Source organism: Rhyacophila brunnea, unplaced genomic scaffold, assembly GCF_057557595.1.
Source record: "Rhyacophila brunnea isolate RB1 unplaced genomic scaffold, BYU_Rbru_1.0 scaffold_13, whole genome shotgun sequence".
In the NCBI taxonomy this organism is placed as follows: Eukaryota; Metazoa; Arthropoda; class Insecta; order Trichoptera; family Rhyacophilidae; genus Rhyacophila; species Rhyacophila brunnea.
Window position 1 is genome coordinate 9,376,606 of NW_028232785.1, and position 8,589 is coordinate 9,385,194.

At 33.4% G+C, this 8,589-nt stretch overlaps 1 long non-coding RNA gene across 1 annotated transcript; it reads right to left on the reverse strand.

Annotated features, from left to right (window-relative positions):
• Positions 1-1,998: 1,998 nt before the first annotated feature.
• On the reverse strand, positions 1,999-8,058 carry LOC147076404 (uncharacterized). The gene is made up of 3 exons (XR_015069614.1): positions 7,845-8,058; positions 6,520-6,675; positions 1,999-4,610 (listed from the first exon to the last, which is right to left on the reverse strand). It is a non-coding gene; the product is annotated as an uncharacterized LOC147076404 (long non-coding RNA).
• Between the last annotated feature and the right edge of the window lie 531 nt (positions 8,059-8,589).

An 8,589-nucleotide genomic window follows, 5' to 3' on the forward strand; every position in this document is an offset into this window, starting at 1 on the left:
TACGTTCCTTTGTTATTTATATGATTCTGCCAATGGCCAGGCGTAAAATATTTATGACGCTTCACATCAAACGTATTACGCCCAATTCAAACCGGTTTCAAAAAGGTTCGATTGTTGCGGTCCCAAACATCGTACAATTCATTAAATTGGATTGTCTTATGTGGACAGGTCATGTAATCAGAATGGACGAATGAAGAATATAAAAAGAATCTGACATTCAGAAAGCTGAGACTCAGTTGAAGGTATCGTCGTTTTCCTTTGGAAGAACCTTGTTAAATTCAGATGTTCGAGGAGACTTGTAGAGGTTTTATAATTTAACTCTAAATTGTTGTCTATAGTCATTGATCGACCATCGACAATAATAATGAAATGAGTAACAATTCAATTGCAAATCCGGCCTCCGACAGTACAGTCAATCATGCGAGGAACTCCGCATAAAGTTTCGATATCAAATTCAAAATAATACCATTATTCAATATGAAAACAATGTGACAGTCTTATTTTAGTGCCGTGTAAATCTTTAATGTTTTTATGACAATATAAAACAATTCATATCAATTCTGTCTCATTTCAATTGTACCCCCGAACATTATATTAAGTCTGTATCATTCAACCTGAATCAACAAACGAAATGGGACCGTTTGGTAAATGTCCACGGAAACGCTTTTCTGACGACTAATTAGTGTTGCCAGTACCAAAAATTAATTTATAACATATTAGTCTCTAAAACAGAAACATATTTATTGAAACGTCAACTTGTTATGAAAATCTAACCTCCTATCGTTGTCTACAATAATACATATTCGTATTCATTCATTTTAAATGTACAAAATATAAAGAATGCTTCGTGAATAGGTAGCCATTTAGTTAATTTAAGATTTATAGGTATGATAAGTTTTTAAATATTACTTTTGATGAGACCTTTATGTAATTGACCACTTGTTCATGTCGACAGTATGATTTTGTGATTTAGATGACAATCGAACATATTAAATTGATAAAATCCTTTAGGTAGGTAATATAAAGATCATTCCGGGTTGATTTAACACAGTTTGTAGTTTAGAATCTCCTTTACAAAATATAAATTAAATGAAAATAAATTCTTGGTCTGACATAATAATTATAGTAATGAGATTAAATCCAACTCTTTGCATAGAAAATATGGCTGGATTTTGAGATAATAAGACCAAAAGCGACGTCTAGTTCGCGTATGATTACTTATGAATAATAGGTATTGATTATTAATCTATAATATACATAATTCAAGTAAACTCTATGGTGTAAATGTCTAACATATTAATATGAACACCTCACGATATATAAATGCTGAATAATGGTTATCAACACTTTGACAGATTGCCATTAGTTTATGGATCGTCCGAATCGGTTTGACGTTTCATGTCAAACCATTTCTGATGGTCCGAGAACGGTTTGATTTTTAATGATACATTGAACCAAACGACAAATTTCAAACTATTTCCGGTCTACTTTCTACTCATACAATTTGTACGTATATTGTCTATGGTTTTATTTGATTTGTTTCGTTCAGGTTGAAAGATACGAACCTATTATCACACACACGAAGCAACCTTCTACATACAAATAATAGATGTTGGATCATACAACCTACAACACCAGTTCCAAACGTCTATAGACTCATGCCCTCATTGAGTTGATCGCCATGTCTTCATGATTAAAAAGAATAAAAAAAACTATGTTTAATAAAATAGGTATCAATAAAAAAGGTTGTTTTTTTTGTTCAAGCAATTTATTTCGAAAATAATGTATTTTTGACATTGGCTGTTTGTTATATATATATATATATATATATAATTATTAATCAATTCTGTGAAGCAAACGATAGGTATATATAAGCAAAATGATAACATAATCAATCATATTATTATATTTTGTATGGATAGTATTTTTGCTTATTTCTTAATATTATTGCATGACATTTGAAGATAAATTTTTATTTATATTTCTTTTTTTTATTTTGATGTAATACCCAGTTAATCTTTCAAATACGTCTTTTCTATTGGAACGAAAATCAACATTTAATATAACAAAATTAAATCGGAGAAGCCACGTTTGTATTGTCAGTCTCATTCTTAGACCTTCCGCTCACTAGAATACTCAAAAAAGGACAAGACTGAAACTAAATTCCAGCTAGCCAATATATTGTTTTAATTGCGGCTCACTCACGGCAAGACTAGAATCTGTTTCAAAACCTTCACGACCGAAACCGAAGATGATGCGACATGCTAGTATCCCAGTCTAGCAGTTTCTAGTCGCCAATAAAACAGTGGTACCAATATCACGTCAAGAAACAACACCGCGGAAGTCAATTAATTAAAATTTTCAGGGGCAAACAAAAACCGTCTCAAAAAATTGAAAATTGATACCTTTTAACTTTTTTTTTTTTGTGTTTAGTTAAAAAAAATATTATTTTATGCCGCGCGGCATAAGCGTTTGACTATCATGCCGTGGGTCTCAGGTTCGAATCCTGGGTCTAGCAAGTACACATATTGTTTTTCAATATGTGTGTGAGTCAGGGTATGGACCTAACAGGTTGAGCAAGTGGCTAACATCCATTTCTCGTAAAAACAAATCTGTTAATACCTACAAACCTCTACTCTGCGGAGGCCCATATGATCCTATTCGGATTGGACATGGTCGGAAAAAAAAGTTAGTAGTAGTAAAGACTTCCGCGGTGTTGTTTCTTAAGCGACGAATTCAGTAGATTTGATGAAAAATCATATTTTCTTACCAAAAATGGTAGCATTGAAAAGCAATAACAAGGTAAGGTCAAGACGTCAAAAATTAAAGTTGAGCGAACCGATTTTTAAATTAAAATGTGTGTCAGAAGTTGAACAATACCCCTGCCTGAATAATTACAAGCTGTCAGAAAGGCTTAGAATGAAGTACGAAGGACAATAGGTCTTTGACAGTATGAGGTTATGATAATATTATTATTTCAAGTGGGTTTCAGTTTCGCCGAGTGCGAAGCATCAGTCACCGTTCACTTTATAAGTTCCATCACGAACCAGTTCATCGAATTTTAGTTTCTCCGTGAGCGAAAGGCCTTACGAATTGATTTTAGAATGTAAAACTTAGATAGGATTTCATCATACTGGATCTAATACGGATTTATCACATTTAAGTAGCTTTTTGCCTGGATGAGTCCTTTGGTGTGATTTCAAATTACTAGACGTTATACATGAGAAATTGCAATTGTTACACTTAAATGGCTTTTCGCCAGAATGAGTCATTTTGTGTGTTTTTATATCGGTAGACCGTACGCATGAATAACTACATACATCACAGTTAAATGGTTTTACATTAGAATGTGTCATTATATGTAATTTCAACATACTGGATGTTCTACACGAGTAGATACACTGATTGCATTTAAATGGCTTTTCACCAGAATGTGTCATTTTATGTGATTTCATGGTGCCGGAATATATGCATGCATAACTACACTCATTACACTTAAATGGCTTTTCTCCAGAATGAATCATTTTGTGTAATTTTAAATTAGTAGATTGTATACATGAATAATTACATTGATCACATTTTAATGGCTTTACACCTGAATGAATCAACTTGTGTGAATTCAATCTACTAGATTTTGCAGATGAGTAACTACATATATCACATTTATATGGATTATCACCAGTATGGGTTATTTTGTGAATTTTTAGATCATTCAATCGTAAAGACGCGTAACTACAATCATCACATTTGAATGGCTTTTCACCAGAATGAGTCAACTTGTGTATTTTCAACTTATTAGATTTTATACATGAGAAATCGCAGTCATCACATTTAAATGGCTTGATACTTGAATGAGTCATTTTGTGTGATTTAATGCCGCCAGGTCGTGTACATGCAAAATCACATTGGTCACATTTAAAAGGTTTTTCACCAGAGTGGGTCATTTTATGATATTTTATATCAGTAGATCGTATACATGAATAGTTGCATTCATCGCATTTAAATAACTTTTCACCAGAATGAGTCATTTTATGTCTTTTCATATCACCAAATTGCACGCACATAAAACTACATTCGTCACATCTAAATGGCTTTTCATCAGAATGAGTCATTTTGTGTGTTTTCGTGTCAAGAGATCGGATGCATGCGTAATTACATTCACTACATTTCAATGGTTTTTCACTAGAATGTGTTTTCTTGTGAATTTTCATTCGAATCGAGAGTTTGCTTGTATAACTACATTTATCACATTTAAATAAATTAATACCAGAATATGTTATTTCTTCAATGACGTTTTCATGTACCTCTTTGTGTAGCTTCAGTGTGTTCAAGGATCCAAAGAAATCATAACATATATAGCAAACAAAATTCTCTTTATAAAAAGAAGTTTTTTCTATTATTATGACAGGTACTAATACATCATTGTCTGTGACATTCGTTTGAATAACATTTCGTATTCTAGAACGAGAGATGAAATTAATATCTGGAATCTTTTCGTGATTATCTTCGAGTTCTTTCTTAATGTATTTTTCATAAATTTGTATATCTTCGGAAGCCACTGAGAATTTTGATTGATGATCATTGGCCATTATGGTACTTGCAGTGATAAACTAAAAAAAATACATCATTTATATAAAAATTAACAAATAAATATAATACTTATATTAAATTGTTTAATAAAATATCAAATATTGACTGTGCCATGGGTAACGAACCACATTCGTAATTGTACTTTGAACTCCACGCGAGTTTGGTCGTCATCAAAAGCGGGTTCTACCCTCCATCAAGAACTTCCTCTATCACCCCTAACCTGGGCTCTAACAATTTTGTGTCTGCATCCACCAGTCCGGTCTGGTATCCAGGATTCTCTTCTAGCTTTAAGGAACAGTCCATTCTTGCTACACGACCCGCCTACGGGTGGCTACCAAATTTAACGAATGCTAAAATACATTCTTTTTGGAAGTATCTTGCGTTGTACATCAGAGGATTCGAAACTTTAGTTAATTTTATAGACCAAACAAGCAACCCGTTTGCTGTTATGACACTCGATTTTATTTTGTTAGGTACTTATGACCTTCTTGTTGTTTAACAGGTAACCGAGCTAAACAAAACTAATGATACACTCGTAGAGGTTGTCATTGATCACCCTCAGGGGCATTATGTTAGAAATTACGAGTTGTAGTCGCCCGGTCGACATGACGTCATATGACATCATTGTGACGTACTACCGAAGTGATAATAGCATTCGAGAAAATAACGCTACTAAAAAAGTGGCGTTGTCCATTGTCCCCATACACAAATAGGTGTTTCAGCATAATAATATTTATGGTGAGCCGTGTGCGTTGGACGTCTTGCCACGAGCGTGTATTGGCTGACGTCACAATTAAGTCATGTCGTCGGGTGACTTCATATCACTAGTAAGAACATAGGGCTGCAGATCTGTGAATCAATGACTACGACAATATTACAATGGAAATCAATATGAAATGTCAAAATGACATTTCAGTATTCTATAAATGTATTCAGTATTTCTATCAAGGACAAAAAAGTATTTATTAATACATAGAATTGTCAAGTTTATATGATTCAACAGAAAAAACGTGGTATATAAACAGTTCTTTTTATCTTGTGATTATTAATATTAATAAATCCACACGATATTAGACACGTTATACTGGATTATTGACGTGGAGAATGTAGTAGCGCTGAAAGTAAATGCGGCAGAGGGTTTTGGTTCCAGTAACGACGGTGATGACGTAAATTACTCGATATGTTGTCTACATCATGGCCCCCACAAAGGGGGGGCTGACAGGGCTCTAGCCTGGGAGCCCGACGTGGCGAGTCGACCAGATAAGTGATATAAACACACATCACAAATTAATTTATCTCAAATAGTAAAACAAAAGTCGCCTGCGGCGCTATTTTTCTTCTTTAATGTTATTATTTAAAATTACGTGGTTTTACGATACAATTTTTAATTGTGTATCGTTACTTGACAACCCCATAATTCAAATGGAATTATTAAAATATACAAAAAGCACTAAATATACACATTAACTTTTTCGCGTACACTATTTGGAAAACGCTACTGTAGTGCGTCACACTGCCTTTATCTTTAGCGATAGGTAGGGGGGCCCGCCAATGATCCTAGCATAAGGTCCGCTTCAGGATGTGGGGTCCATGGTCTACATATATAAATTTCATTGAAAACGAATCAGTATACTCCTTCATTGTGTACATTGGTATATTATCAGGGTTCGAAATGGACCGGAGCGCACCGGAGCACTGTTCCTGTTCGTGAAATCAGTAAAATTATCGCTCCGTCTCGTAGGAAAAATAGTTTGACCGTCCAAGCTATATAGGTCATATAATAGGAAATTTAACACACTCATTTTTATGAAATAAACATAAACCTTGACAAATATGTAAATAATATCTTTAGAAAACTGTCGAGCGCTCCGGTTCGTAAACTTTTCCATATCGAGTGCTGTATAATATATTATAATATTGTGTAATTACCTGATTTTCAGGCTTGTTTTCCGAATAAGAGCAACTAGGTTGCGTATCTTCATGCTTGATCTGATGTAATATTGTGTTGTCAATAAACTCGTCCTTGAAGTCAACTCCTTGAAAATCAATCTCAGTTTTTATATTGATGGCGTTCGTTACAAGGTTCTAAAAATGAATACCTACATTATTAGATTTTTTAAAGTAAAGTTTATTACAATAACAGATTGCATTGAGAATTACTATAAGTAATATAATTAATATAATTATAATATAATAGGGTCCCAGGTTCGAATCCTGGGTCTGGCAAGTACACATATTGTTTTTAATTTGTGTGTGTCAGGGTATGGACCTAATAGGTTGAGCAAGTGGCTGACATCCATTTCTCGTAAAAAACTAAATCTGTCAATACAAACCTCTACTCTGTGGAGGCCCATATGATCCTATTAGTATCGGACATGGTCGAAAGAAAAGAAGAAAGTAATATAAACAATAATAACAAGAAAAAAGTAAAACAAAATAACCTTGAGAAAAAGTGTAATATTAGTAATTGCTACAAAAAGTTGTTAACTCATTGACTGCTGGCTAGATAATTACTTTTTAATTACCCCATTTAAACACTATGCTAAAATTATCGAATGGCCACCTTAATCGTTACGCGCTGGGCGCAAAGAGCGGATTATGTACCTATTTGTAAATACGTATGCTAGAAAAAAAAATCAAGGTCATCCGATATAATATAGAACATTCACATAAAACACAAAGAAATTAGCATTATGCCTAATTTTAGAGGACATATCAAACAAAATTTGTTGGATGAAAACCTGTTTTGGATATCTAAGATTAATCGCTGTCTCAGATACTTACTTGAACGGCACTCACAATTTCTGTCAGTCTCGGCCATTGTCTGCGAAGCATGAGTACTGTAGGCGACGCCATCTAAGTTGATGATATTGGCGTCCTAAAAATAGGCCCCTATCTTAGAGGACTTGCGTATTTCAGTGTATATGGTTCCGAATGGCGCACTTAATGAAGATATTATGAATTACCTATCAATGTAAAATGCATTACAAACCACAAACTCAAGTTTAGTTATGCCATTTTACATCTAGGTCAGTCGGATTCTTCGGATTAAGTTGTCCAAACTCACAATATATTCTATAACCTATCGCGAGTGGAGATTGGAGAACTACAAGGTTATAAGTGTTTGTCGTTGGCGAAACAAAAGTAACAATGAGTCAGCTAAGAATAGCACTTTATTGTTGGATTTGTTTTCTCAAGAACGAACACTTATAACCTTGTAGTATTAGGCTCGCGCTATGTTTAAAAAAACTAACCTCAAAGGTGCCATGAGCATCATCAGAATTCTCTTGCTTTATATTATATGTGTGGGCATCCGAGGTATTGGGATTAAAAATTGGTACATCAAACCAATGTTGGCCATCTGCATCAGTTACGAATTCATCTGGATCACGTTTCACGTCCATTTTGTGTATTTAAGACGTCTAACTACCGAGATAACCGAGTTTCTCTAATAATTATGACGTAAGGGTTCATCCGTTCGTCATAGACAATACTGTTGAACAGTGTTGCCAAGTCAAAATTTAAAATTTCAGTAGATTTTCACAAAAAAAATCAGTAGATTTCATAAAATATTAGTATATTTTGGAAAATGTAGTATATTAGATATGATTTAAAACTAATAAGAATAACAATAACTAATAATATTAATTTATTGTAAATAATGATGATATTCATGGGTAAAATGGCGCTCTTGGGTAGAGTTACAATGCTTCCTACATCAATTTAGAAGTGTAACATATCAAAAAAGGTCGTGCGTAAATCATTTCAAGTTTATTATTAAAAGAATCATCAGTTATTTTACAATTATGGAGAAACACAAATATCAATAGATTTCTTGAATTTCGAAAAAAAATCAAAAATTCAGTATATTGGCAAAAAATATCAGTAGATCTACTGAAATTTCAGTAGACATGGCAACACTGCTGTTGAAGATGAATAGTATTGCCACTTAAAAACTAAATAAATTCATTCAAGTTGTTTTTATTGTCATGCTGACGA